Consider the following 11,133-nt stretch of genomic DNA (forward strand, 5'->3'; position numbering starts at 1 on the left):
GATGAGGAACCAGGGTCATCTGGTACGCACATGTTACGGAACTATGAGGACCGTTAACTGATATAGACAGGGTTTCTGTAGTGGAATACAATACTTCTGATGAATTAGAACAGGCCATTTTTCTGAAAGGACAACTGCCAAAAGTTGGCACAACAGTGACATATTTGCCTGAAGGGTCTAGTCAATGGAAGGATATTAGTAGAGCAGGGAAGGCCACTGGAAAATATAAACACTGGTGAAATATACAGCATACAGGGGGAGGGTGTCAAGACAATGGATTGGGAACACAAAGTTCAAAAATGGAGGGCAGAAATGCAGTGCCAGTTCATATAGTACATTGGATAGTGAACAGGTTCACAGGAAAAGGTCGAGAACTTTGAAAGGACATCCCACAGCAGAAGGGAAAGATCGAGCAGTAGCAGTACAGAATGAGATACCAGGCGGGATAGGGGACGTAGTTTGTCAGAACATGGGTAAGACTATGAATGCTACTAGGAGTAGAAGCACGTGAGATTTTGGTGGCTTCCACGAGATTAAATGAAAAAGTTATCAAAGATGCCAAATGGCACGTACTGAATAGTTGGAGTGAATTTGGGGTACACACGGAAGTACCGGATAGGGGACAAAGAGCTCTATCCCACAGATGGATTTGCACGAAAATGTTCTTCCAGGTGGAACTTATAAGGCAAAGGCCAGGCTTGTGGCAAGGGGATTTGAAGAAAACTTAGAAGATCAGGATTTAAGGGTAGATTCACCTACGGCAGGAAAGGTTATTTTAAAGATCTTCTTGGCTCTATTAGCAACAAAGGCATGGGGATGCAAATCTATAGATATAAAAGTTTTGATGTCTTAGAGTTTTGAGTACAAAAATGAATGATCCTAAAGTGGAAGACATAATGAGAGCAAATAAAGTATTGGTCAAACTAAAAATGCAGGAGTGTGTTTTGAAGTTCCCGGTTTTAGGTGATCTTAGGCACTTGAAACTCATAGTTGATAGTGATGTGTTCTATGCAAATTTATGTGATGTGGGTTTCAAGTGCAGGAGGTTTTATAATTTTCCTTTGGGGAACAATGGTAAATGTTGCTCTCTTGTGTGGGAAACAAAGAAAATAAAGAGTGGTCAAAAGCACTTTGGCTGCTGAGACTTTCAGCCTTGTAGAGGCGGTGGATATGGCCTTTTATATATCTCAGATATTGACCGACATTTTGGGATTAGGGGATTTGGGTAACATACCCACTGAGTGTCACATTGACAATAAATCCCTGTGGGAAAATGAGCACTCTACAAAAAGTGTCAATGAGAAAAGGCAAAGGATAGACATCGTAAGTTTGAAGCAGATGTTGGACAGAGGGGAGATAGCAAAAATTAAATGGGTCGACAGTAGCTATCAATTGTCCGGCTGTTTAACGAAAAGAGGGGCTAGTTCACAGAAACATTTGGGTATTGTTAATGAAGGGCGCCTGTTTCTGTGACACTTTTTTTCCTTTCAAAAAAAAAAGAGGGGGGGGGAAATTGCGTGTTTTTGAGTATCTTGAAATTTTGTTTTCACCAAATTATTTTTTTCCTCCAAGCAGGAGGAGACTATTAAGGAATAGGTTAAGAAACATTCCAATTGGGCAGCACGGTGGCACAGTGGCTAGCACTGCTGCCTACAGCTCTGAGAACCCGGGTTCGAATCCCGGCCCTGGGTCACTGTCTGGGTGGAGTTTGCATATTCTCCCAGTGTCTGCGTGGGTTTCACCCCCACAACCCAAAGAGGTGCAGGATAGGTGGATTGGCCACGCTAAATTGCCCCTTGATTGGAAAAATAATTGGGTACTCTAAATTTATGAAAAAAAAAGAAACATTCCAATTAGATGTCTCATTGACTCAATAATTGGCACTGATATGTAAAGAGGCTACAGGTGGCCTTAGAGGCATTTGTTGTGAAGATAGAATTTGGTGCTGAGCGTGTTCAAAGAAAAATAAAGGTGTTTGGGAAAAGGAGCAGATCTTTTGACTCTTTACTCAACAGCAGCCAGAGGCTAACACTCTGGAGGGCCGAGGGAGGCCTGGAGGGCCCCAGCCTGTTTGTGTGCCCTGTTGTGGGGCAGGTACATCCTCCTTGACCTGTGGAGCTGGAGGTGATGGGGTCACAGGCAGGGGAAATTGAGATTGGCTAAACACTCTCGGGGTCACCCGGTGTTGCTTTTTCTGTGGCTCTGCTGTAACTACGGCAATCAGTAAGTTTGCCCTCCTTTCTTTTCATATCGATTTTCTAATGCTCAGAGTCGCCAGGTATTAAATGATACCACCACAAGATTCAACCGGCTATCGATCAAAAGAGCCAAACACCAGTTAGTTAGTTCAAAGTCAAGGGAACTTTATTTACACACACAATTAGTCATGCAACATAAACTACTAGTTAACTACACCTATCGACTAAGACAACCTGTACTTAACTTCAGGCACCCAGCTTAGGTCAGAGGAACAGTGGCCGCTGTTCGATTCTGGATCTATCGAGTCTGGAGAAGTAACTGCTGCTCAGCTGGGCTCATCCGTCTGGTAGCGAGCGTTGAACTTGGACTTGCTTCTGGTGGTGCTGCACTTGGAGACGGTCGTGGCCGGGGCGCCAGGTCCAAGAGAGGATGAACATATGGCAGACTCCCTCCTTATGCTTGGGAGTTTTCGCGCTCTTTTGGGCGGTCCTTCAGTTTGGACCCCACTAATTGGGTGATTCCCGATCACTATGTTCGATTTCTAACCAATAAATGGGCGTGTGCCTGGATGGCTGGGCGTGTCCCAAGCGGTCACTGACCCTGTTGTTTATGCTTCCCTAGAACAGGGAGTGGTGCAAAAATGTCTGGGATTGTACCGTTCGTTCAAGTACCAGTCCTTTGTCTTGGTGGAGATGGGCTATCAAATGCTAATCGGCCCTTCAAAATGTTAATTGGTCGGAGTTTCGATACCGTCTGGACTCCTTGCTTGCAAATATACATTTCGGGCTCTGAGCCTGCCTGAATCTTGCTCTGTCCATTTTACCCATTATGCTTTGCGAGTTTCTCTGTTCCTGGTTGCAAGTGGCCATACCAGATGGCTACACTCCGTCCTCAACGCGAAGTGTGAAGAATCACACTGCTGGGTCTTCTCCTGTTCTCTGACATGCCGGGTACCTTCAATCAAGGACAGGTTCTACCCTACTCTGTCCTATGGGTCAAAATATTTACCTAAATTTCCCTAACACAACGCATATTCTAAAAATTCCTAAGGGGCATTTAACAATCAAACCTATATTTCATTCTCCTTGCACAAAAAAGGGGAACCTCTAACTAAACTACACTCATGCTGCTATTTAACAATCAAAGAACCTATCTTACAATACAAAAAATATCACCAATAGCAGCATCACATGCCTACTTATCAAGTGTCTTTGTACAAGAAGTAACTTTATTAAAGAAACAACAACCGCGGAATTTATTAGGGAGGAAGGGTTCAGAAAGAAAGAGTGTGGGGTTTGCTGGAGTCCGAGGAAAGTGGCTCTAAATGTGTATACTGCAGGGCGGGAGGCTCTCCTCCATTTCCGAAGTCGGATTGTCTGGATGACACTGCACAATATAGCTATCACCAGTAGGGCTTCTACTGTGTGTGACAGGGTGTACCATTTAATGATATTCTCACACCATGTGGGGGTATCAGTGGCTGTGTCTATGTGTGGTGTAGTGTCCGGGCTGGGGGTGTTGTATTGGGTGTTCGTGTTCGGGGTCTGTGTGGTGAGGGAGGTAGAGGTGGGTAATGCGCACAACTGTATTGTTCCAGCGACGATCATGATGCAAATCATCAGGTTCGTCTTCATCTTGTTCGGGCTTTTCTCCGTCTTTAAGTATCTTCGTATCTTCCTAGGGGTACAAGCATAATATCTGTTATTATCTTGTTGCTTAACATCTCGTTTGTCTGTTTCTCCTTAACGTCAATTTCCCATTTAGAATCGTCACCATATGTGACTCCCTCATTTTTTTTTATACCAACCATTTGGGAGACAAGACATCTGAAAAAAATTCTGTCACCAGTGCAAGCACTCTCGCAGCCTGTGTTTGATGGCTGAGTGGGCGGACGATTTCTCTGTCCTCTGCAAACTCGTTTCTCCAACCAAGTGATCCTGACATGTAAATTGTAGGTGGGGGGATAGCAACCGAAGGGTCGCCGGATAGGGGCAAAAGTTTTGGCAAAGTGCATTCTTTGAACCACAGACATGAAAAAGAACAGCAAAAGAGTTTCGAAAACAATTCTCCGAATGAGATGCGTATGATCCGCGGCAGGGCAAGAATGGGTGGAATCCCCGGGTAGGGCGGTGACCAGTGCCGTTACTCCACTACCCGAGCTTGGCCAACCAAATGTATAGGGGGTCCTCAGGCAGGGTGGGGATCAGTGCCGTTACTCCACTGCTTGAGTGACCTTCCAAGAGCGGTAAGAATGTGGAAATATATGGGCTCCAACTAACTTATTTCCTTAACTGCCATGTGGCGTCAGAAGAGTAGTTATTACTGTATCAAGAAATTATTCGGGAGGCCGACACACAAAATCGTACAAGAGAGAATGTATAACATTTAAAAACATACTAAAGAAGAAAAGCGGGCAGGCTCCATCAGAGTATAGGACACTGTAAATCTCAATGAGTTCCTGACTCTCATCATCTGGGCACCTCAAGGTTCCATTCCAAAAAGGGTCTCAAAGGGGTTACCATGGTGGGAGTCAGACTCAGAGTCATCACCATCTCCCAGGTGCCAAACTCGTGCCGAGAGTTTGAGTGCCAATGCGGCGTGTGCCGATATGGGGTCCATTTCGTCATTCCGTGTCAGACGACAGGAATTATCACAGTGCCAATGTTTCATGTTCCATAGGCCGGTTGGGGCAAGGGGGGTGTCGCTATCGTCGGGTGGGTGGTCAGGTTCTGGTGAGGGCAAATAAATCGTCTTGAAGGGGTTGAACATATCATGGTCGGTGTCACTGGGGCTGTAGTGACTGGGGCCTGGTCTGTGTGTCCATTGTTCGGGTCTCTCAGGGACATCAGTTGTGCTGTCGCTGTCGCTAGCAGCCGAATCATGCGTTAGGGTGAAATTTGATCCTGGGGCGGGGTCAAGGTCGTGTCTGTGGACGTGCTGTTGCTGCTGGGGGAGGGCGGGATTGGGTTGTCAGTGGGCGGGTCCTCATTGTCTGCCATCGCCAATGAGAGGTGGTGCGAGTGGCTGCACTGTGTTCCATAAACATTAAGTTGATTTGCATAGAACCATCCTGACTTACCATTTGGAGATGTAATTTTACAAACTGAGGGGCTTACTTTGTCCGAGATTGAATATGGACCTGCAAATTTAGGGGAAAGGAATGAGCTGGGGTTGTATAAGAAGATCATGACTTGCTGTCCGACTGTATACTCTGTCGGGTGTACTGTCTTATCAAAGCAGGCCTTACTCTGCTTTCGTTTAGCACCTAGTCGAACAGCTGCAGCGAGCTGTGCTGCTTTAATATTTTTTAACATGTGCTGGACCGCTTTCTCATGGTTCAGGGCGGTAACTGCGGGACTGGCCAAATCAAGTCCAAATAAATACTCGGTACCCTTCATGGGTCATCCGGTCATGAGGGTATGGGGGGTGTAACCTGTTGAACTCAGCACCGTGTTTCTAATAAACATCAGTGCGAATGGGAGCACTGTGTCCCATGTCGTGTTGTGCTGCTGCACCATTTTTCTAAGTGTGGCCTTTAGTATCCATAATGCCGCTGGACTGCAGGTGATAGGCAATATGGAACTTTTGCTTTATCCCAAAAATTGTCATGACATTTTTCATGACCCTGCCCGTGAAGTGCGAGTCTTGGTCCAACTCAATACTACAGGGGAGTCCCCATCTGGTGAAAATTTGCTCGCTCAGGATCTTTGCCGTGGCCTTGGCTATATTTGTTCTCGAGGGGAAAGCTTCGACCCATTTCGTAAATGTGTCGATTGCAACCGACACATATTTGTATCCATTTCTGCAGGGGGGGAGGGGACCAATATAATCTAACTGCAAGTTTGTCCACGGGCCATTTACAGGGCGGGTGTGTCGTAGCTGGGCTTTTTTCACATATCTGTCCGGGTTGTTTTGTGCACAAATCAAGCAATTCTCAACGTAATGGGATACGCGGTTTTCATATCAGGCCACCAGCAGAGAGGTCTGAGATGGGCAAAGATGGATTCTATCCCTTGATGTCCATGTCCGTCATGGAATTTACAAATGATCCCATTCCTGTCCTGGGTGGCGACTACCGGTGGCGACTACATAAATGCCATCTTTTAAAACTATTCCCTCACGGATCGTTAAAGAATTTTAAAACTTTTTGTCGGGAACTGGGAAGTTTCCTTTGAAAATTTCCTTCAATGTCTTGTCTCCCTTCTGTGCCTGGGCTAAGTCTTGAATGTTGGTCTGTTAGACCTGAACTGCGTGTACTGGGGCACTCTCGGGGTTGCCAAAAGTGGCCATGTCGTGAGCCTGCCTTCGCTAGAGTGTCAGCTTTCACGTTACCGGGTGGGGCGGGACGGTGGTGACTTCTTACTTTAACTATGCCACATTTTCTGCCTTTCGTTGTCTGGAGGATGTGTTTGAGTGATGGCGCTAAGGGTAGATGTTCTCCGTCGGCGGAAATAAATCCTCTCGATTCCCACAGGGGCAGGAATTCTGTCAGGCTGTTGCAGACATACAAACTGTCCGAATATATGTCTGCTGGGGTCGGGAACGAATTGGGGTGCTGGACAATGTAAGCGATGGCTGCTAACCCGGCCACCTGCGAACCTAAGTGTCCAGGCAACTTTAAAGCGATCTCTTCTAAAGCGCGTCCCTGCACGTCCTCTACATAAATCCCACATCCTGTGATTCTTTTCCCATCAAGGACTGTGGAGGAGCCATCTATATAAATTCTCAAAGCTTTGGCTGTGGGCTGGGTCGTCTGTGGTCAGATGCCTGTCTTTTTCGGTACCGATTTAGGAACAAAGGGGCCTGTACTGTGCTTGAGGGCTATGATCTCGCACTCATGTGGGGTTCCTGCATAGTGCAAATTGTCAGCCAGAAACATGTGTGGTTTTGTCCGTTTTACGGTAATGTTGTGTCCTTGTAGGAGTAGGGTCCATCACGCTGCTCGAATTTGGCTTACTGTGCCGTCTTTCAGCCTGCCGTCCAATAAAAGCTGTGTCAGAGTGTGCTCGGTCAAAATGGTTACGGGGTTGAGTCCGGTTATGTACGAGAAGTACTGTACTGCCCAGAAAACTGCTAGCAGGTGCCTTTCACAGATTGAGAATCCCTGCTCGACTGGATCTAAAACTCGTGATGCATAGGCTACGGGTCCTAAACGATCGTGCCTTTCCTGCAGGAGTACGGCTGAAAGGGTTCGGTCGGTGGTCGCTACCTCTATCGCGTATGGGAGTGTGGATCTGGGGCCTGCAAAGAGGGGGCTGTGCTCCGGGCACGTTTCAACGCATCCACGGCATCCGTGTGCTGTGGAATCCATTTCCATGGGGCCTGTTTCTTAAGGAGCTCGGAAAGTGGGGCTGCTTTTGTGGTGAAACCGTCTGTGGCTTCTACAATATCCAACCAGTCCTAAAAATAACCAATCGAGCCTATGCGTTTATGTTCTATTTCACGCCTGTGACCCACTCGGGTGTGTCTCTGAGCTGATGGAGGATGCAGGTGAAGGTAGTAATGCGTCTTCAGTGAAGGGATCCTCAGCATCCTCCTCTGACGTGCCCTGGGGGCTGGGGCTCTGGTGATCTGTCTGGGATTGCTTGTGCCTGTAAGAGAGAGTGGATAGATTTTGTTCATGAACAGGCTGAATACGACATTGAAAGCCATTCACAGTGAATGAGAGGATGTGATCAACTCATGGAGGACTCATTGATACTGGCTAGCTGGGGGAGACCAATCGCACCTTTTCCAAAAAGCAATCTCTGTTCTCCCCTGCCAACGTGACCGCATCCTCCTCAAATGTTGTCAGCTCCAGGATGTCAGCCATCCCTCCTCCAGCCTGGGATCTCTCTCTCCTGCTGTGGGCAAGCTTGGGCTGCATGAAAATAAGTGGATAGAATGTGATGAGAAGGGATGGAGAAGAGAAGCTTGCACGCCTGCTGTGTGTGCTGAGCCCTCCACAGTGAGGGTTGAAGATGCTGTCTGTGCACGATGATAGATGAAATACTGGTGATGAGACATTTAATGCTGATAACATCCCCCTACTATTGTGTCAGGTCTCAGAGGAGTGGAGGCAGTGGAGTAGTAGTATTGACACTGGACTGGTGATCCAGAGACCTAGCATAATATTTTTCCAACCTCGGTTCGAAACCCACCACGGGAGATGGTGGAAATTGAATCCAATGAATATTTGGAATCAAAAGTCTATGATGCCCATAAATCTGCTGTTGATTATCATTTAAAAAAAAAAAAAAACAGCTCCCTTTTAGGAAAGGAAGTCATCAATCCTCACCTGGTCTGACCTACATGTGACTCCAGATCTTGACTTTGAAATGCCCTCTGGCCTAGCAAGCCACTCAGTTTCATCAAATCGCTACAAAGCCAATAAAACGTCAGCAAAACTAAGGAGCTGGTAATTGACTTCAGGAAGCAAAGTACTGTACACACCCCTATCTGCATCAATGGGGCCGAGGTGGAGATGGTTAGCAGCTTCAAATTCCTAGATGTGTACATCACCAACAATCTGTCCTGGTCCACCCACGTCGATGTTACGACCAAAAAAGCACAACAGCGCCTATACTTCCTCAGGAAACTAAGGAAATTTGGCATGTCCTCATTGACTCTTACCAATTTTTAAAGATGCACCATAGAAAACATCCTATCTGGCTGCATCACAGCCTGGTATGGTAACTGCTCGGTCAAGACCGTAGGAAACTACAGAGTCGTGAACACAGCCCAGTCCATCACGTAAACCCGCCTCCCATCCATTGACTCTGTCTACACCTTCCGCTGCCTTGGGAAAATGGGCAGCATAATCACAGACTCCTCCCACCCAGGTTATTCTGTCTTCCAACTTCTTCCATCGGGCAGGAGATACAAAAGTCTGAGAACACGCACGAACAGATTCAAAAGGAGCTTCTTCCCCGCTGTTACCAGACTCCTAAATGACTCTTATGAACTGAACTGATCTCTCTACACAGCTTCTCTACTGAGTAGTACTGTACTCTGTATGCTTCACTCTATGTCTATGTATTTACATTGTGTATTTATGTATGTCCTATGGTAACGTTTTCATTTGTTATGGGCCAGGTTTTAGAAAACTCCAAAGTATCACCTGTTTGTAGACTTTGGTTACGGTGAGCATAAGGGCCTGCCTTTCAGGTGTTATTCAGCAGAGGCCTTAAGCACGTTTAATCAAAAACCCGCTTTGTTCTACAAATTCATTTAACATTTTTATAAACACACAGTAAGCATTTTTATCAACTACAAACATAACTATCCCACACAACTACAGTAATCTATGTATCGCCCTTAATAAATTTCCCCCTTCAGCTGTTCCAATTTAATAACAAGATACCATAAACTAGTACCCCCTTTTCAAAGGCGTGGCCCAGTACACAACACTCTTACTGTCTTTAAGACAAGCATATGGATATTCTTGTGTCCATTCCAAAACAGCAGGTTTGAATTCCTTCCAGAAAGCAGTATCTCTTTTAAGTTACCAAGTAATCTGGAAACAGCTTTTAAAATGAGGATAGAGACAGAACAAGACTTCTCTGTCTGAATCCAGCAGTCAAATGTGAAAATGAAAGCAAAAAACTCAAGAGCCACAAACAAGCCCCAAACCAAAGTGAACCTCAGAGCCACAGCCCAGCTCCAACCCACACAATGACATCACTGAAGCCCTGTGATAAGACAAAACATTTCTGAAAGGGACACTCCCATGACGCCTCCCCCCAAGAAAACAAAACAAAACATCAATTTCAAAGAGATTTATTTTTTTCCCCTTTTCACTTTTCCAATAAGAACAATTGACAATAAAGGTCCATTTTTAAAAACAAAAACAAAACAGTCAAACATTGATAATAATACAGTCCATTTTACTTCTTCTTCCACCATCGAACCTACTTCTCTTCATTACATTCGTGACAAAGCATCGGCTATCATGTTTTCTCATCCTGCCACATGTATAATTCTTAAATGAAATGGCTGTAACAATAAACTCCATCAAAGCAGTTTGACATTTTTATTCCTGAATCGCTCCAAAAACATCAATGGATTATGATCAATATATATAATTGTTTCAGACGAATTGCTGGTAACATAAATGTGAAAATGTTACAAAGTCAGCACCAAGCTTAAAGTCTCCTTCTCAATCACTGAATACTTCCTCTGGTGATCATTCAATTTCTTGGAAAATATCCAATAGGTCGCTCTATTCCTTTGTCGTCTTCTTGCAGGAGCACAGCACATACGCCCACATAACTCGCATCGACAGCCACTTTGAATGGTTTTGTGTAATTTGGGGCGGCCAACACAGGAGCAGTGGTTAACACAGCCTTCAGGACGTCAAATGCCTGTTGACACTCCGCCGTCCACTAAAATTTGCTACGCTTCTTCAGCAAGTCCGTCAGTGGGCAACCATGCTGCTAAAATTTGGCACAGATTTTCGATAAAATCCACTCATGCCAAGAAAACACATTATTTCCCTTCATGTCGAGGGTATTGCAACTCCCCAATAACTTTTGTTTTCACATCCCATGGGATCATTTGTCCAAGTCCAACTGTATGGCAAAGGAATGTGACTTGGGCTTTTCCAAATTCACCAAACCCGCCTCCTGAAGACGATCGAATAACACCATCAGATGCTTCAAATGTTCTTTCCATGTCTGACTAAAAATCACCAGATTGTCAATGTATACCGCACAATTGGGAAATCCTGAAACAATTTTGTTAGTTAACCATTGAAATGTGGCTGGGGTGTTTTTCATGCCAAATGGCACAACTTTGAATTGGTATATACCATCTGGAGTCACAAAAGCTGAAATTTTCTTCATCCTTTTGGATCAAGGTACCTGCCAGTAACCTTTAAGTAAATTTGGAGATAAAAGTCCTCCAAGCGTGGGATAGGATAAGAGTCTGTTCTCATAACTGCATTAACCTTTTTAT

The 11,133-nt window shown here is 45.4% G+C and overlaps 1 long non-coding RNA gene across 1 annotated transcript; it reads right to left on the reverse strand.

Moving 5' to 3' along the window:
- Positions 1-2,342: 2,342 nt before the first annotated feature.
- LOC140387183 (uncharacterized) lies at positions 2,343-8,029 on the reverse strand. The gene is made up of 3 exons (XR_011933772.1): positions 7,928-8,029; positions 7,657-7,790; positions 2,343-3,876 (listed from the first exon to the last, which is right to left on the reverse strand). It is a non-coding gene; the product is annotated as an uncharacterized lncRNA (long non-coding RNA).
- Between the last annotated feature and the right edge of the window lie 3,104 nt (positions 8,030-11,133).

The sequence above is a fragment of the Scyliorhinus torazame genome, chromosome 12 (assembly GCF_047496885.1).
Source record: "Scyliorhinus torazame isolate Kashiwa2021f chromosome 12, sScyTor2.1, whole genome shotgun sequence".
NCBI classification, from domain to species: domain Eukaryota; kingdom Metazoa; phylum Chordata; class Chondrichthyes; order Carcharhiniformes; family Scyliorhinidae; genus Scyliorhinus; species Scyliorhinus torazame.